This window comes from Phyllobates terribilis, unplaced genomic scaffold (assembly GCF_046119375.1).
Source record: "Phyllobates terribilis strain yellow unplaced genomic scaffold, ASM4611937v1 Scaffold_2__4_contigs__length_985480577, whole genome shotgun sequence".
Classification (NCBI taxonomy): Eukaryota; Metazoa; Chordata; class Amphibia; order Anura; family Dendrobatidae; genus Phyllobates; species Phyllobates terribilis.
This window is the reverse complement of record NW_027362762.1, coordinates 565,460,117-565,484,128: the sequence shown is the minus strand read 5'-3', so window position 1 is coordinate 565,484,128 and position 24,012 is coordinate 565,460,117.

Here is a 24,012-nt window from a genome sequence, read left to right as displayed (position 1 = left end):
ATTCATGCAAACAGCATGGATTTATACAGTGTGAACCGTAAAAAGTAAAACAAATAAAGCTATACTCACCCCCGAGGCCCCGGCGTGGCTGCAGCGCTGCTTCCTGGCTGGTTCCCGGCTGCCGGCATATCGCGAGACAGAGCGGTGAAGGGCCTGCGGTCACATGACTGTGACGTCACCGCAGGTCCTTCAGCGCTGCTGGCATTCAGAGAGAAGACGCCGGACAGGTGAGTATAAACTTTATTTGTTATTTTATTCTTTTTTTACAGGTACAGTGGTACCCAGGTCTGGATGAGAGTCTCCTCTCCTCCAGAACTGGGTACCATCCGCACATAGAGACGCATAGAAGCCGCTTGTACAAATGTACAGTCGCGGTTTCTATGCGTCTCAATGCAAGTCAATGGCGGGAGTTCCGCTGCGCTTCCGCAAAATTAAATGACATGCTGCGGATTTTTGTACGTAGCATAAACGCTGCGGAAAAATCCGCAGCATGTGCATAGAACTTGCGGAATCCCATTGGGGACCATGGGGTGCGGATCTACATGCGTTTTTCAAGCGTTTACGCTGCGGAAATTCCGCAGCATATACGCTTGAAAAATGCTACGTGGGCACACAGCCTAAATATCAAGGACTCATTGGAAGAATCACTCTGGAACTGAAATCGGAACGCTCACTGACATTTCCCCTATCTGAAAGTCTGATAAACGGTGAAAAAATGTCTAAGTCCCAAAATAAAATTTTTCAAATTTTTTCAATTTTACTCCCGTGGGATATATATTCTACCCACGCACATTTGGAACTCTCCTGGGGTACCCTCACACATATGAATCCCTCATTTAGTGGATATTTTCACAAAAAAGTGAAATTTTCAAAAATTCTGAAAATTGGCTGAAAACGACTAAATATCAAGGACTCATCGTACGAATCGCTCTGGAACTGAAATTGGAATGCTCACTGACATTTCCCCTATCTGAAAGTCTGATAAATGCCGGAAAAATGACTAAGTCCAAAAAAAAAATGTTTTCCACTTTTTTCAATTTTACCCCTGTGGGATATATATTCTACCCACACACATTTGGAACTCTCCTGGGGTACCCGCACACATATTATTACCTCATTTAGTGGATATTTTCACAAACCAGAGAGATTTTCAAAAATTCAGAAAATTGGCTGAAAACGACTAAATATCAAGGACTCATCGGGTGAATCGCTCTGGAACTGAAATTGGAATGCTCACTGACATTTCCCCGATCTAAACGTCTGATAAACGCCGGAAAAATGACTAAGTCCAAAAAAAAAATGTTTTCAAACTTTTTTCAATATTACCCCCATGGGATATATATTCTACCCACACACATCTTGAAATCTCCTGGGGTACCCGAACACATATTATTACCTCATTTAGTGGATATTTTCACAAACAAGTGAAATTTTCAAAAATTCAGAAAATTGGCTGAAAACGACTAAATATCAGGGACTCATCGAGCGAATCGCTCTGGAACTGAAATCGGAACGCTCACTGACATTTCCCCGATCTAAAAGTCTGATAAATGCTGGAAAAATTACTAAATCCCCAAAAAAATTTTTTTCAACTTTTTTCAATTTTACCCCCATGGGATATATATTCTACCCACACACATTTGGATCTCTCCTGGGGTACCCGCACACATATTATTACCTCATTTAGTGGATATTTTCACAAACAAGAGAGATTTTCAAAAATTCAGAAAATTGGCTGAAAACGACTAAATATCAGGGACTCATCGGGCGAATCGCTCTGGAACTGAAATCGGAATGCTCACTGACATTTCCCCCATCTGAAAGTCAGATAAAAGCAGGAAAAATGACTAAGTCCAAAAAAAAATTTTTTTAAACTTTTTTCAATTTTACTCCCGTGGGATATATATTCTACCCACACACATTTGGAACTCTCCTGGGGTACCCTCACACATATTATTCCCTCATTTAGTGGATATTTTCACAAAAAAGTGAAATTTTCAAAAATTCAGAAAATTGGCTGAAAACGACTAAATATCAAGGACTCATCGGGTGAATCGCTCTGGAACTGAAATTGGAGTGCTCACTGACATTTCCCCGATCTAAACGTCTGATAAACGCCGGAAAAATGACTAAGTCCAAAAAAAAAATGTTTTCAAACTTTTTTCAATATTACCCCCATGGGATATATATTCTACCCACACACATCTTGAAATCTCCTGGGGTACCCGAACACATATTATTACCTCATTTAGTGGATATTTTCACAAACAAGTGAAATTTTCAAAAATTCAGAAAAGTGGCTGAAAAACGACTAAATATCAGGGACTCATCGAGCGAATCGCTCTGGAACTGAAATCGGAACGCTCACTGACATTTCCCCCATCTGAAAGTATGATAAAAGCAGGAAAAATGACTATGTCAAAAAAAAAATGTTTTCAACTTCTTTCAATTTTACTCCCGTGGGATATATATTCTACCCACGCACATTTGGAACTCTCTTGGGGTACTCTCACACATATTATTCCCTCATTTAGTGGATATTTTCACAAAAAAGTGAAATTTTCAAAAATTCAGAAAATTGGCTGAAAACGACTAAATATCAAGGACCCATCGGGCGAATCGTTCTGGAACTGAAATCGGAATGCTCACTCACAGTTCCCCTATCTGAAAGTCTGATAAACGGCAAGAAAATGACTAAGTCCAAAAAAAAATTTTTTTAAACTTTTTTCAATTTTAACCCCGTGGGATATATATTCTACCCACACACATTTGGAACTCTCCTGGGGTACCCGCACACATATCATTACCTCATTTAGTGGATATTTTCACAAACAAATGAAATTTTCAAAAATTCAGAAAATTGGCTGAAAACGAGTAAATATCAAGGACTCATCGGGCGAATCGCTCTGGAACTGAAATCGGAACGCTCACTGACATTTCCCCTATCTAAAAGTCTGATAAACGCCGGAAAATTGACTAAGTCCCAAAAAAAAAATTTTTCAACTTTTTTCAATTTTACTCCCGTGGGATATATATTCTACCCACACACATTTGGAACTCTCCTGGGGTACCCACACACATATTATTCCCTCATTTAGTGGATATTTTCACAAAAAAGTGAAAGTTTCAAAAATTCTGAAAATTGGCTGAAAACGACAAAATATCAAGGTCTCATCAGGCGAATCGCTCTGGAACTGAAATCGGAACGCTCACTGACATTTCCCCTATCTAAAAGTCTGATAAACGCCGGAAAAATGACTAAATCACAAAAAAAATTTTTTTCAACTTTTTTCAATTTTACCCCCGTGGGATATATATTTTACCCACACACATTTAGAACTCTCCTGGGGTACCCGCACACATATTATTACCACATTTAGTGGATACTTTCACAAGCAAGTGAAATTTTCAAAAATTCAGAAAACTGGCTGAAAACGACTAAATATCAAGGACTCATTGGGCAAATCGCTCTGGAACTGAAATCGGAACGCTCACTGCCATTTCCCCTATCTAAAAGTCAGATAAACGCCGGAAAAATGACGAAGTCCAAAAAAAAAATTTTTCAACTTTTTTCAATTTTACTCCCGTGGGATATATATTCTACCCACACACATTTGGAACTCTCCTGGGGTACCCGCACACATATTATTACCTCATTTAGTGGATACTTTCACAAACAAGTGAAATTTTCAAAAATTCAGAAAATTGGCTGAAAACGACTAAATATCAAGGACTCATCGGGCAAATCGCTCTGGAACTGAAATCGGAACGCTCACTGACATTTCCCCTGTCTAAAAGTCTGATAAACGCCGGAAAAATGACTAAGTCCAAAAAAAAAAATTTTTCAACTTTTTTCAATTTTACCCCCGTGGGATATATATTTTACCCACACACTTTTTTAACTCTCCTGGGGTACCCTCACACATATTAATCCCTCATTTAGTGGATATTTTCACAAAAAAGTGAAATTTTCAGAAATTCTGAAAATTGGCTCAAAACGACTAAATATCAAGGACTCATCGGGCGAATCGCTCTGGAACTGAAATCGGAACGCTCACTGAAATTTCCCCTATCTGAAAGTCTGTTAAACGGCGAAAAAATGACTAAGTCCAAAAAAAAAATTTTTTCAACTTTTTTCAATTTTACCCCCGTGGGATATATATTCTACCCACACACATTTGGAAATCTCCTGTGGTACCCGCACACATATTATTACCTCATTTAGTGGATATTTTCACAAACAAGTGAAATTTTCAAAAATTCAGAAAATTGGCTGAAAATGACTAAATATCAAGGACTCATCGGGCAAATCGCTCTGGAACTGAAATCGGAACGCTCACTGCCATTTCCCCTATCTAAAAGTCAGATAAACGCCAGAAAAATGACTAAGTCCAAAAAAAAATTTTTTTCAACTTTTTTCAATATTACCCCCGTGGGATATATATTCTACCCACACACATTTGGAACTCTCCTGGGGTACCCGCACACATATTATTACTTCTTTTAGTGGATATTTTCACAAACAAGTGAAATTTTCAAAAACTCAGGAAATTGGCTGAAAACGAGCAAATATCAAGGACTCATCGGGCGAATCGCTGTGGAACTGAAATCGGAACGCTCACTGACATTTCCCCTATCTAAAAGTCTGATAAACGGCGAAAAAATGACTAAGTCCAAAAAAAAAATTTTTTAAACTTTTTTCAATTTTACCCCGTGGGATATATATTCTACCCACACACATTTGTAACTCTCCTGGGGTACCCTCACACATATTAATCCCTCATTTAGTGGATATTTTCACAAAAAAGTGAAATTTTCAGAAATTCTGAAAATTGGCTGAAAACGACTAAATATCAAGGACTCATAGGGCGAATCGCTCTGGAACTGAAATCGGAACGCTCACTGACATTTCCCCTATCTGAAAGTCTGATAAACGTCGAAATAATGACGAAGTCCAAAAAAAAAATTTTTTCAACTTTTTTAAATTTTACCCCCGTGGGATATATATTCTACCCACACACATTTGTAACTCTCCTGGGGTACCCGCACACATATTATTACCTCTTTTAGTGTTTTTTTTCACAAACAAGTGAAATTTTCAAAAACTCAGGAAATTGGCTGAAAACGAGCAAATATCAAGGACTCATTGGGCGAATCGCTCTGGAACTGAAATCGGAACGCTCACTGACATTTCCCCTATCTGAAAGTCTGATAAACGGCGAAAAAATGACTAAGTCCAAAAAAAAATTTTTTTCAACTTTTTTCAATTTTACCCCCGTGGGATATATATTCTACCCACACACATTTGGAACTCTCCTGGGGTACCCGCACACATATTATTACCTCATTTAGTGGATATTTTCACAAACAAATGAAATTTTCAAAAATTCAGAAAATTGGCTGAAAACGAGTAAATATCAAGGACTCATCGGGCGAATCGCTCTGGAACTGAAATCGGAACGCTCACTGACATTTCCCCTATCTAAAAGTCTGATAAACGCCGGAAAATTGACTAAGTCCCAAAAAAAAAATTTTTCAACTTTTTTCAATTTTACTCCCGTGGGATATATATTCTACCCACACACATTTGGAACTCTCCTGGGGTACCCACACACATATTATTCCCTCATTTAGTGGATATTTTCACAAAAAAGTGAAAGTTTCAAAAATTCTGAAAATTGGCTGAAAACGACAAAATATCAAGGTCTCATCAGGCGAATCGCTCTGGAACTGAAATCGGAACGCTCACTGACATTTCCCCTATCTAAAAGTCTGATAAACGCCGGAAAAATGACTAAATCACAAAAAAAATTTTTTTCAACTTTTTTCAATTTTACCCCCGTGGGATATATATTTTACCCACACACATTTAGAACTCTCCTGGGGTACCCGCACACATATTATTACCACATTTAGTGGATACTTTCACAAGCAAGTGAAATTTTCAAAAATTCAGAAAACTGGCTGAAAACGACTAAATATCAAGGACTCATTGGGCAAATCGCTCTGGAACTGAAATCGGAACGCTCACTGCCATTTCCCCTATCTAAAAGTCAGATAAACGCCGGAAAAATGACGAAGTCCAAAAAAAAAATTTTTCAACTTTTTTCAATTTTACTCCCGTGGGATATATATTCTACCCACACACATTTGGAACTCTCCTGGGGTACCCGCACACATATTATTACCTCATTTAGTGGATACTTTCACAAACAAGTGAAATTTTCAAAAATTCAGAAAATTGGCTGAAAACGACTAAATATCAAGGACTCATCGGGCAAATCGCTCTGGAACTGAAATCGGAACGCTCACTGACATTTCCCCTGTCTAAAAGTCTGATAAACGCCGGAAAAATGACTAAGTCCAAAAAAAAAAATTTTTCAACTTTTTTCAATTTTACCCCCGTGGGATATATATTTTACCCACACACTTTTTTAACTCTCCTGGGGTACCCTCACACATATTAATCCCTCATTTAGTGGATATTTTCACAAAAAAGTGAAATTTTCAGAAATTCTGAAAATTGGCTCAAAACGACTAAATATCAAGGACTCATCGGGCGAATCGCTCTGGAACTGAAATCGGAACGCTCACTGAAATTTCCCCTATCTGAAAGTCTGTTAAACGGCGAAAAAATGACTAAGTCCAAAAAAAAAATTTTTTCAACTTTTTTCAATTTTACCCCCGTGGGATATATATTCTACCCACACACATTTGGAAATCTCCTGTGGTACCCGCACACATATTATTACCTCATTTAGTGGATATTTTCACAAACAAGTGAAATTTTCAAAAATTCAGAAAATTGGCTGAAAATGACTAAATATCAAGGACTCATCGGGCAAATCGCTCTGGAACTGAAATCGGAACGCTCACTGCCATTTCCCCTATCTAAAAGTCAGATAAACGCCAGAAAAATGACTAAGTCCAAAAAAAAATTTTTTTCAACTTTTTTCAATATTACCCCCGTGGGATATATATTTTACCCACACACTTTTTTAACTCTCCTGGGGTACCCTCACACATATTAATCCCTCATTTAGTGGATATTTTCACAAAAAAGTGAAATTTTCAGAAATTCTGAAAATTGGCTGAAAACGACTAAATATCAAGGACTCATAGGGCGAATCGCTCTGGAACTGAAATCGGAACGCTCACTGACATTTCCCCTATCTGAAAGTCTGATAAACGTCGAAATAATGACGAAGTCCAAAAAAAAAATTTTTTCAACTTTTTTAAATTTTACCCCCGTGGGATATATATTCTACCCACACACATTTGTAACTCTCCTGGGGTACCCGCACACATATTATTACCTCTTTTAGTGTTTTTTTTCACAAACAAGTGAAATTTTCAAAAACTCAGGAAATTGGCTGAAAACGAGCAAATATCAAGGACTCATTGGGCGAATCGCTCTGGAACTGAAATCGGAACGCTCACTGACATTTCCCCTATCTGAAAGTCTGATAAACGGCGAAAAAATGACTAAGTCCAAAAAAAAATTTTTTTCAACTTTTTTCAATTTTACCCCCGTGGGATATATATTCTACCCACACACATTTGGAACTCTCCTGGGGTACCCGCACACATATTATTACCTCATTTATTGGATATTTTCACAAACAAGTGAAATGTTCAAAAATTCAGAAAATTGGCTGAAAACGACTAAATATCAAGGACTCATCGGCCGAATCGCTCTGGAACTGAAATCGGAACGCTCACTGACATTTCCCCTATCTAAAAGTCAGATAAACGGCGAAAAATGACTAAGTCCAAAAAAAAAATTTTTTCAACTTTTTTAAATTTTACCCCCGTGGGATATATATTCTACCCACACACATTTGGAAATCTCCTGGGGTACCCGCACACATATTATTACCTCTTTTAGTGGATATTTTCACAAACAAGTGAAATTTTCAAAAACTCAGGAAATTGGCTGAAAACGAGCAAATATCAAGGACTCATCGGGCGAATCGCTCTGGAACTGAAATCGGAACGTTCAGTGACATTTCCCCTATCTATAAGTCTGATAAACGCCGGAAAAATGACTAAGTCCAAAAAAAAAAAATTTTTCTACTTTTTTCAATTTTACCCCCGTGGGATATATATTTTCCCCACACACATTTGGAACTCTCCTGGGGTTCCCGCACACATATTATTACCTCATTTAGTGGATATTTTCACAAACAAGTGAAATTTTCAAAAACTCAGGAAATTGGCTGAAAACGAGTAAATATCAAGGACTCATTGGGCAAATCGCTCTGGAACTGAAATCGGAACGCTCACTGACATTTCCCCTATCTGAAAGTCTGATAAACGGCGAAAAAATGACTAAGTCCAAAAAAAAAATTTTTTCAACTTTTTTCAATTTTACCCCCGTGGGATATATATTCTACCCACACACATTTGGAACTCTCCTGGGGTACCCGCACACATATTATTACTTCTTTTAGTGGATATTTTCACAAACAAGTGAAATTTTGAATAATTCAGAAAATTGGCTGAAAATGAATAAATATCAAGGACTCATCGGGCGAATCGCTCTGGAACTGAAATCGGAACGCTCACTGACATTTCCCCTATCTGAAAGTCTGATAAACGGCGAAAAAATGACTAAGTCCAAAAAAAAAATTTTTTAAACTTTTTTCAATTTTACCCTGTGGGATATATATTCTACCCACACACATTTGTAACTCTCCTGGGGTACCCTCACACATATTAATCCCTCATTTAGTGGACATTTTCACAAAAAAGTGAAATTTTCAAAAATTCTGAAAATTAGCTGAAAACGACTAAATATCAAGGACTCATCGGGCAAATCGCTCTGGAACTGAAATCGGAACGCTCACTGACATTTCCCCTATCTGAAAGTCTGATAAACGTCGAAATAATGACTAAGTCCAAAAAAAAAATTTTTTCAACTTTTTTCAAATTTACCCCGTGGGATATATATTCTACCCACACACATTTGTAACTCTCCTGGGGTACCCGCACACATATTATTACCTCTTTTAGTGGTTTTTTTCACAAACAAGTGAAATTTTCAAAAACTCAGGAAATTGGCTGAAAACGAGCAAATATCAAGGACTCATTGGGCGATTCGCACTGGAACAGAAATCGGAACGCTCACTGATGTTTCCGCTATCTGAAAGTCTGATAAACGCCAGAAAAATGAATAAGTCCAAAAAAAATTTTTTTTTTACTTTTTTCAATTTTACCCCCGTGGGATATATATTCTACCCACACACATTTGGAACTCTCCTGGGGTACCCTCACACATATTATTCCCTCATTTAGTGGATATTTTCACAAAAAAAGTGAAATTTTCAAAATCCAGAAAATTGGTTGAAAACGACGAAATATCAAGGACTCATTGGGCGATTCGCTCTGGAACTGAAATCGGAACACTCACTGATGTTTCCGCTATCTGAAAGTCTGATAAACGCCAGAAAAATGACTAAGTCCAAAAAAAAAAAATGTTTTCAACTTTTTTCAATTTTACCCCCGTAGGATATATATTCTACCCACACACATTTGGAACTCTCCTGGGGTACCCTCACACATATTATTCCCTAATTTAGTGGATATTTTCACAAAAAAGTGAAATTTTCAAAAATCCAGAAAACTGGCTGAAAACGACTAAATATGAAGAACTCATTGGGCGAATCGCTCTGGAACTGAAATCGGAACGCTTACTGGCATTTCCCCTATCTGAAAGTCTGATAAACGCCAGAAAAATGACTAAGTCCAAAAAAAAAAATGTTTTCAACTTTTTTCAATTTTACCCCCGTAGGATATATATTCTACCCACACACATTTGGAACTCTCCTGGGGTTCCCTCACACATTTTATTCCCTCATTTAGTGGATATTTTCACAAAAAAGTGAAATTTTCAAAAATTCAGAAAATTGCCTGAAAACGACAAAATATCAAGGACTCATCCGGCGAATCGCTCTGGAACTGAAATCGGAACGCTCACTGACATTTCCCCTATCTGAAAGTCTGTTAAATGCCGGAAAAATGACTAAGTCCAAAAAAAAAATTTTTTTCAACTTTTTTCAGTTTTACCCACGTGGGATATATATTCTAACCACACACATTTGGAACTCTCCTGGGGTACCCTCACACATATTATTCCCTCATTTAATGAATATTTTCACAAAAAAAGTGAAATTTTCAGAAATCCAGAAAATCGGCTGAAAACGACGAAATTTCAAGGACTCATTGGGCGATTCGCTCTGGAACTGAAATCGGAACACTCATTGATGTTTCCGCTATCTGAAAGTCTGATAAACCCCAGAAAAATGACTAAGTCCAAAAAAAAAAATGTTTTCAACTTTTTTCAATTTTACCCCCGTAGGATATATATTCTACCCACACACATTTGGAACTCTCCTGGGGTTCCCTCACACATATTATTCCTTCATTTAGTGGATATTTTCACAAAAAAGTGAAATTTTCAAAAATTCAGAAAATTGCCTGAAAACGACGAAATATCAAGGACTCATCCGGCGAATCGCTCTGGAACTGAAATCGGAACGCTCACTGACATTTCCCCTATCTGAAAGTCTGTTAAATGCCGGAAAAATGACTAAGTCCAAAAAAAAAATTTTTTTCAACTTTTTTCAGTTTTACCCCCGTGGGATATATATTCTAACCACACACATTTGGAACTCTCCTGGTGTACCCTCACACATAATATTCCCTCATTTAATGAATATTTTCACAAAAAAGTGAAATTTTCAAAAATCCAGAAAATCGGCTGAAAACGACTAAATATCAAGGAATCATTGGGCGATTCGCTCTGGAACTGAAATCGGAACGCTCACTGACGTTTCCGCTATCTGAAAGTCTGATAAACGCCAGAAAAATGACTAAGTCCAAAAAAAAAAATTAAATTTTTCAACTTTTTTCAATTTTACCCCCATAGGATATATATTCTACCCACTCATTTGGAACTCTCCTGGGGGAACCCTCACACATATTATTCCCTCATTTAATGAATATTTTCACAAAAAAGTGAAATTTTCAAAAATCCAGAAAATTGGCTGAAAACGACTAAATATGAAGGACTCATTGGGCGAATCGCTCTGGAACTGAAATCGGAACGCTCACTGGCATTTCCCCTATCTGAAATTCTGATAAACGTCGGAAAAATGATTAAGTACAAAAAAAAAATTTTTTTCAACTTATTTCAATTTTAACCCTGTGGGATATTTATTCTACCCACACACATTTGGAACTCTCCTGGGGTACCCTCACACATATTATTCCCTCATTTCGTGGATATTTTCACAAAAAAGTGAAATTTTCAAAATCCAGAAAATTGGTTGAAAACGACGAAATATCAAGGACTCATTGGGCGAATCGCTCTGGAACTGAAATCGGAACTCTCACTGACATTTCCCCTATCTGAAAGTCTGATAAACGCCGGAAAAATGACTAAGTACAAAAAAAATTTTTTTAAACTTTTTTCAGTTTTAACCCTGTGGGATATTTATTCTACCCACACACATTTGGAACTCTCCTGGGGTACCCTCACACATATTATTCCCTCATTTAATGAATATTTTCACAAAAAAGTGAAGTTTTCAAAAATCCAGAAAATTGGCTGAAATTGACTAAATATGAAGGACTCATTGGGCGATTCGCTCTGGAACTGAAATCGGAACGCTCACTGACGTTTCCGTTATCTGAAAGTCTGATAAACGCCAGAAAAATGACTAAGTCCAAAAAAAAAATTTTTCAACTTTTTTCAATTTTACCCCCGTAGGATATATATTCTACCCACACACATTTGGAACTCTCCTGGGGTACCCTCACACATATTATTCCCTCATTTAGTGGATATTTTCACAAAAAAGTGAAATTTTCAAAAATCCAGAAAATTGGCTGAAAACGACAAAATAACAAGGACTCATTGGGCGAATCGCTCTGGAACTGAAATCGGAACACTCACTGACATTTCCCCTATCTGAAAGTCTGATAAAAGGCGGAAAAATGACTAAGTCCAAAAAAAATTTTTTTTTAACTTTTTTCAATTTTACCCCCGTGGGATATATATTCTACCCACACACATTTGGAACTCTCCTGGGGTACCCTCACACATATTATTACCTCATTTAGTGGATATTTTCACAAAAAAAGTGAAATTTTCAAAATCCAGAAAATTGCCTGAAAACGACGAAATATCAAGGACTCATCTGGCGAATCGCTCTGAAACTGAAATCGGAACGCTCAATGACATTTCCCCTATCTGAAAGTCTGATAAACGCCGGAAAAATGACTAAGTCCAAAAAAAAAAATGTTTTCAACTTTTTTCAGTTTTACCCCCGTGGGATAAATATTCTACCCACACACATTTGGAACTCTCCTGGGGTACCCTCACACATATTATTCCCTCATTTAATGAATATTTTCACAAAAAAGTGAAATTTTCAAAAATCCAGAAAATCGGCTGAAAACGACTAAATATCAAGGACTCATTGGGCGATTCGCTCTGGAACTGAAATCGGAACGCTCACTGACGTTTCCGCTATCTGAAAGTCTGATAAACGCCAGAAAAATGACTAAGACCAAAAAAAAATTTTTTTTCAACTTTTTTCAATTTTAAACCCATGGGATATATATTCTACCCACACACATTTGGAACTCTCCTGGGGTACCCTCACACATATTATTCCCTCATTTAGTGGATATTTTCACAAAAAAGTGAAATTTTCAAAAATCCAGAAAATTGGCTGAAAACGACTAAATATGAAGGACTCATTGGGCGAATCGCTCTGGAACTGAAATCGAAACGGTCACTGGCATTTCCCCTATCTGAAAGTCTGATAAACGCCGGAAAAATGACTAAGTCCAAAAAAAAAAATTTTTCAACTTTTTTCAATTTTACCCCCGTAGGATATATATTCTACCCACACACATTTGGAACTCTCCTGGGGTACCCTCACACATATTATTCCCTCATTTAGTGGATATTTTCACAAAAAAGTGAAATTTTCAAAAATTCAGAAAATTGCCTGAAAACGACGAAATATCAAGGACTCATCCGGCGAATCGCTCTGGAACTGAAATCGGAACGCTCACTGACATTTCCACCATCTGAAAGTCTGATAAATGCCGGAAAAATGACTAAGTCCAAAAAAAAAATTTTTTTCAACATTTTTCAGTTTTACCCCCGAGGGATATATATTCTACCCACACACATTTGGAACTCTCCTGGGGTACCCTCACACATATTATTCCCTCATTTAATGAATATTTTCACAAAAAAGTGAAATTTTCAAAAATCCAGAAAATCGGCTGAAAACGACAAAATATCAAGGACTCATTGGGCGATTCGCTCTGGAACTGAAATCGGAAAGCTCACTGACGTTTCCGCTATCTGAAAGTCTGATAAACGCCAGAAAAATGACTAAGTCCAAAAAAAAAAAATTTTTCAACTTTTTTCAATTTTACCCCCGTAGGATATATATTCTACCCACACACATTTGGAACTCTCCTGGGGTACCCTCACACATATTATTCCCTCATTTAGTGGATATTTTCACAAAAAAGTGAAATTTTCAAAATCCAGAAAATTGGCTGAAAATGACTAAATATCAAGGTGTCATTGGGCGAATCACTCTAGAACTGAAATCGGAACGCTCAATGACATTTCCCCTATCTGAAAGTCTGATAAACACCAGAAAAATGACTAAGTCCAAAAAAAAAAATGTTTTCAACTTTTTTCAATTTTACCCCCGTAGGATATATATTCTACCCACACACATTTGGAACTCTCCTGGGGTACCCTCACACATATTATTCCCTCATTTAGTGGATATTTTCACAAAAAAGTGAAATTTTCAAAAATCCAGAAAATTGGCTGAAAACGACTAAATATGAAGGACTCATTGGGCGAATCGCTCTGGAACTGAAATCGGAACGCTCACTGACATTTCCCCTATCTGAAAGTCTGATAAAAGGCGGAAAAATGACTAAGTCCAAAAAAAATTTTTTTTTAACTTTTTTCAATTTTACCCCCGTGGGATATATATTCTACCCACACACATTTGGAACTCTCCTGGGGTACCCTCACACATATTATTCCCTCATTTAGTGGATATTTTCACAAAAAAAGTGAAATTTTCAAAATCCAGAAAATTGCCTGAAAACGACGAAATATCAAGGACTCATCTGGCGAATCGCTCTGAAACTGAAATCGGAACGCTCAATGACATTTCCCCTATCTGAAAGTCTGATAAACGCTGGAAAAATGACTAAGTCCAAAAAAAAAAATGTTTTCAACTTTTTTCAGTTTTACCCCCGTGGGATAAATATTCTACCCACACACATTTGGAACTCTCCTGGGGTACCCTCACACATATTATTCCCTCATTTAATGAATATTTTCACAAAAAAGTGAAATTTTCAAAAATCCAGAAAATCGGCTGAAAACGACTAAATATCAAGGACTCATTGGGCGATTCGCTCTGGAACTGAAATCGGAACGCTCACTGACGTTTCCGCTATCTGAAAGTCTGATAAACGCCAGAAAAATGACTAAGTCCAAAAAAAAATTTTTTTTCAACTTTTTTCAATTTTAAACCCATGGGATATATATTCTACCCACACACATTTGGAACTCTCCTGGGGTACCCTCACACATATTATTCCCTCATTTAGTGGATATTTTCACAAAAAAGTGAAATTTTCAAAAATCCAGAAAATTGGCTGAAAACGACTAAATATGAAGGACTCATTGGGCGAATCGCTCTGGAACTGAAATCGAAACGGTCACTGGCATTTCCCCTATCTGAAAGTCTGATAAACGCCGGAAAAATGACTAAGTCCAAAAAAAAAAATTTTTCAACTTTTTTCAATTTTACCCCCGTAGGATATATATTCTACCCACACACATTTGGAACTCTCCTGGGGTACCCTCACACATATTATTCCCTCATTTAGTGGATATTTTCACAAAAAAGTGAAATTTTCAAAATCCAGAAAATTGGCTGAAAATGACTAAATATCAAGGTGTCATTGGGCGAATCACTCTAGAACTGAAATCGGAACGCTCAATGACATTTCCCCTATCTGAAAGTCTGATAAACACCAGAAAAATGACTAAGTCCAAAAAAAAAAATGTTTTCAACTTTTTTCAATTTTACCCCCGTAGGATATATATTCTACCCACACACATTTGGAACTCTCCTGGGGTACCCTCACACATATTATTCCCTCATTTAGTGGATATTTTCACAAAAAAGTGAAATTTTCAAAAATTCAGAAAATTGCCTGAAAACGACGAAATATCAAGGACTCATCCGGCGAATCGCTCTGAAACTGAAATCGGAACGCTCACTGACATTTCCCCTATCTGAAAGTCTGATAAAAGGCGGAAAAATGACTAAGTCCAAAAAAAATTTTTTTTTAACTTTTTTCAATTTTACCCCCGTGGGATATATATTCTACCCACACACATTTGGAACTCTCCTGGGGTACCCTCACACATATTATTCCCTCATTTAGTGGATATTTTCACAAAAAAAGTGAAATTTTCAAAATCCAGAAAATTGCCTGAAAACGACGAAATATCAAGGACTCATCTGGCGAATCGCTCTGAAACTGAAATCGGAACGCTCAATGACATTTCCCCTATCTGAAAGTCTGATAAACGCTGGAAAAATGACTAAGTCCAAAAAAAAAAATGTTTTCAACTTTTTTCAGTTTTACCCCCGTGGGATAAATATTCTACCCACACACATTTGGAACTCTCCTGGGGTACCCTCACACATATTATTCCCTCATTTAATGAATATTTTCACAAAAAAGTGAAATTTTCAAAAATCCAGAAAATCGGCTGAAAACGACTAAATATCAAGGACTCATTGGGCGATTCGCTCTGGAACTGAAATCGGAACGCTCACTGACGTTTCCGCTATCTGAAAGTCTGATAAACGCCAGAAAAATGACTAAGTCCAAAAAAAAAAATTTTTCAACTTTTTTCAATTTTACCCCCGTAGGATATATATTCTACCCACACACATTTGGAACTCTCCTGGGGTACCCTCACACATATTATTCCCTCATTTAGTGGATATTTTCACAAAAAAGTGAAATTTTCAAAATCCAGAAAATTGGCTGAAAATGACTAAATATCAAGGTGTCATTGGGCGAATCACTCTAGAACTGAAATCGGAACGCTCAATGACATTTCCCCTATCTGAAAGTCTGATAAACACCAGAAAAATGACTAAGTCCAAAAAAAAAAATGTTTTCAACTTTTTTCAATTTTACCCCCGTAGGATATATATTCTACCCACACACATTTGGAACTCTCCTGGGGTACCCTCACACATATTATTCCCTCATTTAGTGGATATTTTCACAAAAAAGTGAAATTTTCAAAAATTCAGAAAATTGCCTGAAAACGACGAAATATCAAGGACTCATCCGGCGAATCGCTCTGAAACTGAAATCGGAATGCTCACTGACATTTCCCCTATCTGAAAGTCTGTTAAATGCCGGAAAAATGACTAAGTCCAAAAAAAAAAATGTTTTCAACTTTTTTCAGTTTTACCCCCGTGGGATAAATATTCTACCCACACACATTTGGAACTCTCCTGGGGTACCCTCACACATATTATTCCCTCATTTAATGAATATTTTCACAAAAAAGTGAAATTTTCAAAAATCCAGAAAATCGGCTGAAAACGACTAAATATCAAGGACTCATTGGGCGATTCGCTCTGGAACTGAAATCGGAACGCTCACTGACGTTTCCGCTATCTGAAAGTCTGATAAACGCCAGAAAGATGACTAAGTCCAAAAAAAAATTTTTTTTCAACTTTTTTCAATTTTAAACCCATGGGATATATATTCTACCCACACACATTTGGAACTCTCCTGGGGTACCCTCACACATATTATTCCCTCATTTAGTGGATATTGTCACAAAAAAGTGAAATTTTCAAAAATTCAGAAAATTGCCTGAAAACGACGAAATATCAAGGACTCATCCGGCGAATCGCTCTGGAACTGAAATCGGAACGCTCACTGACATTTCCCCTATCTGAAAGTCTGATAAATGCCGGAAAAATGACTAAGTCCAAAAAAAAAATTTTTTTCAACATTTTTCAGTTTTACCCCCGAGGGATATATATTCTACCCACACACATTTGGAACTCTCCTGGGGTACCCTCACACATATTATTCCCTCATTTAATGAATATTTTCACAAAAAAGTGAAATTTTCAAAAATCCAGAAAATCGGCTGAAAACGACAAAATATCAAGGACTCATTGGGCGATTCGCTCTGGAACTGAAATCGGAAAGCTCACTGACGTTTCCGCTATCTGAAAGTCTGATAAACGCCAGAAAAATGACTAAGTCCAAAAAAAAAAATTTTTCAACTTTTTTCAATTTTACCCCCGTAGGATATATATTCTACCCACACACATTTGGAACTCTCCTGGGGTACCCTCACACATATTATTCCCTCATTTAGTGGATATTTTCACAAAAAAGTGAAATTTTCAAAAATCCAGGAAATCGGCTGAAAACGACAAAATATCAAGGACTCATTGGGCGATTCGCTCTGGAACTGAAATCGGAAAGCTCACTGACATTTCCCCTATCTGAAAATCTGATAAACGCCGGAAAAATGACTAAGTAAAAAAAAAAATTTTTCAACCTTTTTCAATTGTAACCCTGTGGGATATATATTCTACCCACACACATTTGGAACTCTCCTGGGGTACCCTCACACATATTATTCCCTCATTTAGTGGATATTTTCACAAAAAAGTGAAATTTTCAAAAATCCAGAAAATTGGCTGAAAACGACTAAATATGAAGGACTCATTGGGCGAATCGCTCTAGAACTGAAATCGGAACGCTCACTGACATTTCCCCTATCCAAAAGTCTGATAAATGCCGTAAAAATGACTAAGTAAAAAAATATATATTTTTTTAACTTTTTCAATTTTACCCCCCGTGGGATATATATTCTACCCAAACACATTTGGAACTCTCCTGGGGTACCCTCACACATATTATTCCCTCATTTAGTGGATATTTTCACAAAAAAGTGAAATTTTCAAAAATCCAGAAAATTGGCTGAAAACGACTAAATATGAAGGACTCATTGGGTGAATCGCTCTAGAACTGAAATCGGAACGCTCACTGACATTTCCCCTATCTGAAAGTCTGATAAATGCCGTAAAAATGACTAAGTAAAAAAAAAAAAAATTTTTAAACTTTTTTCAATTTTACCCCCGTGGGATGTATATTCTACCCACACACATTTGGAACTCTCCTGAGGTACCCTCACACATATTATTCCCTCATTTAGTGGATATTTTCACAAAAAAGTGAAATTTTCAAAAATCCAGAAAATTGGCTGAAAACGACTAAATATGAAGGACTCATTGGGCGAATCGCTCTGGAACTGAAATCGGAACGCTCACTTACATTTCCCCTATCTGAAAGTCTGATAAACGCCGGAAAAATGACTAAGTACAAAAAAAAAATTTTTTCAACCTTTTTCAATTTTAACCCTGTGGGATATATATTCTACCCACACACATTTGGAACTCTCCTGGGGTACCCTCACACATATTATTCCCTCATTTAATGAATATTTTCACAAAAAAGTGAAATTTTCAAAAATCCAGAAAATAGGCTGAAAACGACTAAATATCAAGGACTCATTGGGCGATTCGCTCTGGAACTGAAATCGGAACGCTCACTGACGTTTCCGCTATCTGAAAGTCTGATAAACGCCAGAAAAATGACTAAGTCCAAAAAAAAAAATTTTTCAATTTTTTCAATTTTACCCCCGTAGGATATATATTCTACCCACACAGATTTGGAACTCTCCTGGGGTACCCTCACACATATTATTCCCTCATTTAGTGGATATTTTCACAAAAAAAGTGAAATTTTCAAAAATCCAGAAAATTGGTTGAAAACAACTAAATATGAAGGACTCATTGGGTGAATCGCTCTAGAACTGAAATCGGAACGCTCACTGACATTTCCCCTATCTGAAAGTCTGATAAATGCCGTAAAAATGACTAAGTAAAAAAAAAAAAAATTTTTCAACTTTTTTCAATTTTACCCCCGTGGGATATATATTCTACCCACACACATTTGGAACTCTCCTGAGGTACCCTCACACATATTATTCCCTCATTTAGTGGATATTTTCACAAAAAAGTGAAATTTTCAAAAATCCAGAAAATTGGCTGAAAACGACTAAATATGAAGGACTCATTGGGCGAATCGCTCTGGAACTGAAATCGGAACGGTCACTGGCATTTCCCCTATCTGAAATTCTGATAAACGCCGGAAAAATGACTAAGTCCAAAAAAAATTTTTTTTTAACTTTTTTCAATTTTACCCCCGTGGGATATATATTCTACCCACACACATTTGGAACTCTCCTGGGGTACCCTCACAAATATTATTCCCTCATTTAATGAATATTTTCACAAAAAAGTGAAATTTTCAAAAATTCAGAAAATTGGCTGAAAACGATGAAATATCAAGGACTCATCCGGCGAATCGCTCTGGAACTGAAATCGGAACGCTCACTGACATTTCCCCTATCTGAAAGTCGGATAAACGCCGGAAAAATGACTAAGTACAAAAAAAAAATTTTTTTCAACCTTTATCAATTTTAACCCTGTGGGATATATATTCTACCCACACACATTTGGAACTCTCCTAGGGTACCCTCACACATATTATTCCCTCATTTAGTGGATATTTTCACAAAAAAGTGAAATTTTCAAAAATCCAGAAAATTGGTTGAAAACGACTAAATATGAAGGACTCATTGGGTGAATCGCTCTAGAACTGAAATCAGAATGCTCACTGACATTTCCCCTATCTGAAAGTCTGATAAATGCCGTAAAAATGACTAAGTAAAAAAAAAAAAAAATGTTCAACTTTTTTCAATTTTACCCCCGTGGGATATATATTCCACCCACACACATTTGGAACTCTCCTGGGGTACCCTCACACATATTATTCCCTCATTTAGTGGATATTTTCACAAAAAAGTGAAATTTTCAAAAATCCAGAAAATTGGCTGAAAACGACTAAATATGAAGGACTCATTGGGCGAATCGCTCTGGAACTGAAATCGGAACGCTCACTTACATTTCCCCTATCTGAAAGTCTGATAAACGCCGGAAAAATGACTAAGTACAAAAAAAAAATTTTTTCAACCTTTTTCAATTTTAACCCTGTGGGATATATATTCTACCCACACACATTTGGAACTCTCCTGGGGTACCCTCACACATATTATTCCCTCATTTAATGAATATTTTCACAAAAAAGTGAAATTTTCAAAAATCCAGAAAATAGGCTGAAAACGACTAAATATCAAGGACTCATTGGACGATTCGCTCTGGAACTGAAATCGGAACGCTCACTGACGTTTCCGCTATCTGAAAGTCTGATAAACGCCAGAAAAATGACTAAGTCCAAAAAAAAAAATTTTTCAATTTTTTCAATTTTACCCCCGTAGGATATATATTCTACCCACACAGATTTGGAACTCTCCTGGGGTACCCTCACACATATTATTCCCTCATTTAGTGGATATTTTCACAAAAAAGTGAAATTTTCAAAAATCCAGAAAATTGGCTGAAAACGACTAAATATGAAGGACTCATTGGGCGAATCGCTCTGGAACTGAAATCGGAACGCTCACTTACATTTCCCCTATCTGAAAGTCTGATAAACGCCGGAAAAATGACTAAGTACAAAAAAAAAATTTTTTCAACCTTCTTCAATTTTAACCCTGTGGGATATATATTCTACCCACACACATTTGGAACTCTCCTGGGGTACCCTCACACATATTATTCCCTCATTTAATGAATATTTTCACAAAAAAGTGAAATTTTCAAAAATCCAGAAAATAGGCTGAAAACGACTAAATATGAAGGACTCATTGGGCGAAGCGCTCTAGAACTGAAATCGGAACGCTCAATGACATTTCCCCTATCCGAAAGTCTGATAAACGCTGGAAAAATGACTAAGTCCAAAAAATAATAATTTTTCAACTTTTTTCAATTTTACCCCCGTGGGATATATATTCTACCCACACACATTTGGAACTTTCCTGGGGTACCCTCACACATATTATTCCCTCATTTAATGAATATTTTCACAAAAAAGTGAAATTTTCAAAAATCCAGAAAATCGGCTGAAAACGACGAAATATCAAGGACTCATTGGGCGATTCGCTCTGGAACTGAAATCGGAAAGCTCACTGACTTTTCCGCTATCTGAAAGTCTGATAAACGCCAGAAAAATTACTAAGTCCAAAAAAAAAAATTTTTCAACTTTTTTCAATTTTACCCCCATAGGATATATATTCTACCCACACACATTTGGAACTCTCCTGGGGTACCCTCACACATATTATTCTCTCATTTAGTGGATATTTTCACAAAAAAGTGAAATTTTCCAAATCCAGAAAATTGTCTGAAAACGACTAAATATCAAGGACTCATCCGGCGAATCGCTCTGGAACTGAAATCGGAACACTCACTGACATTTCCCCTATCTGAAAGTCTGATAAACGCCGGAAAAATGACTAAGTACAAAAAAAAAATTTTTTCAACATTTTTCAATTTTAACCCTGTGGGATATATATTCTACCCACACACATTTGGAACTCTCCTAGGGTACCCTCACACATATTATTCCCTCATTTAGTGAATATTTTCACAAAAAAGTGAAATTTTCAAAAATCCAGAAAATTGGCTGAAAACGACTAAATATCAAGGACTCATTGGGCGATTCGCTCTGGAACTGAAATCGGAATGCTCACTGAAGTTTCCACTATCTGAAAGTCTGATAAACGCCAGAAAAATGACTAAGTCCTAAAAAAAAATTTTTTTCAACTTTTTTCAGTTTTACCCCCGTGGGATATATATTCTACCCACACACATTTGGAACTCTCCTGGGGTACCCTCACACATATTATTCCCTCATTTAATGAATATTTTCACAAAAAAGTGAAATTTTCAAAAATCCAGAAAATCGGCTGAAAACGACTAAATATCAAGGACTCATTGGGCGCTTCGCTCTGGAACTGAAATCGGAACGCTCACTGACGTTTCCGCTATCTGAAAGTCTGATAAACGCCAGAAAAATGACTAAGTCCAAAAAAAAAAATTTTTCAATTTTTTCAATTTTACCCCCGTAGGATATATATTCTACCCACACAGATTTGGAACTCTCCTGGGGTACCCTCACACATATTATTCCCTCATTTAGTGGATATTTTCACAAAAAAGTGAAATTTTCAAAAATCCAGAAAATCGGCTGAAAACGACAAAATATCAAAGACTCATTGGGTGATTCACTCTGGAACTGAAATCGGAACGCTCACTGACATTTCCCCTATCTGAAAGTCTGATAAATGCCGTAAAAATGACTAAGTAAAAAAAAAAAAAAATTTTCAACTTTTTTCAATTTTACCCCCGCGGGATATACATTCTACCCACACACATTTGGAACTCTCCTGGGGTACCCTCACACATATTATTCCCTCATTTAATGAATATTTTCACAAAAAGTGAAATTTTCAAAAATCCAGAAAATTCCCTGAAAACGACTAAATATGAAGGACTCATTGGGCTAATCGCTCTGGAACTGAAATCGGAATGCTCACTGACATTTCACCTATCCGAAAGTCTGATAAATGCCGTAAAAATGACTAAGTAAAAAAAAAAATATTTTTTTAACTTTTTCAATTTTACCCCCGTGGGATATATATTCTACCCACACACATTTGGAACTCTCCTGGGGTACCCTCACACATATTATTCCCTCATTTAATGAATATTTTCACAAAAAAGTGAAATTTTCAAATATCCAGAAAATTGGCTGAAATTGACTAAATATCAAGGACTCATCCGTCGAATCGCTCTGGAACTGAAATTGGAATGCTCACTGAAATTTCCCCTATCTGAAAGTCTGATAAATGCCGTAAAAATGACTAAGTAAAAAAAAAAAAAAATTTTCAACTTTTTTCAATTTTACCCCCGTGGGATATATATTCTACCCACACACATTTGGAACTCTCCTGGGGTACCCTCACACATATTATTCCCTCATTTAGTGGATATTTTCACAAAAAAGTGAAATTTTCAAAAATCCAGAAAATTGGCTGAAAACGACTAAATATGAAGGACTCATTGGGCGAATCGCTCTGGAACTGAAATCGGAATGGTCACTGGCATTTCCCCTATCTGAAATTCTGATAAACGCCGGAAAAATGACTAAGTCCAAAAAAAAATTTTTTTCAACCTTTTTCAATTTTAACCCTGTGGGATATATATTCTACCCACACACATTTGGAACTCTCCTAGGGTACCCTCACACATATTATTCCCTCATTTAGTGAATATTTTCACAAAAAAGTGAAATTTTCAAAAATTCAGAAAATTGGCTGAAAACGACTAAATATGAAGGACTCATTGGGCGAATCGCTCTAGAACTGAAATCGGAACGCTCAATGACATTTCCCCTATCCGAAAGTCTGATAAACGCTGGAAAAATGACTAAGTCCAAAAAATAATAATTTTTCAACTTTTTTCAATTTTACCCCCGTGGGATATATATTCTACCCACACACATTTGGAACTCTCCTGGGGTACCCTCACACATATTATTCCCTCATTTAATGAATATTTTCACAAAAAAGTGAAATTTTCAAAAATCCAGAAAATCGGCTGAAAACGACGAAATATCAAGGACTCATTGGGCGATTCGCTCTGGAACTGAAATCGGAACGCTCACTGACATTTCCCCTATCTGAAAGTCTGATAAACGCCGGAAAAATGACTAAGTACAAAAAAAAAATTTTTTCAACCTTTTTCAATTTTAACCCTGTGGGATATATATTCTACCCACACACATTTGGAACTCTCCTAGGGTACCCTTACACATATAATTCCCTCATTTAGTGGATATTTTCACAAAAAAGTGAAATTT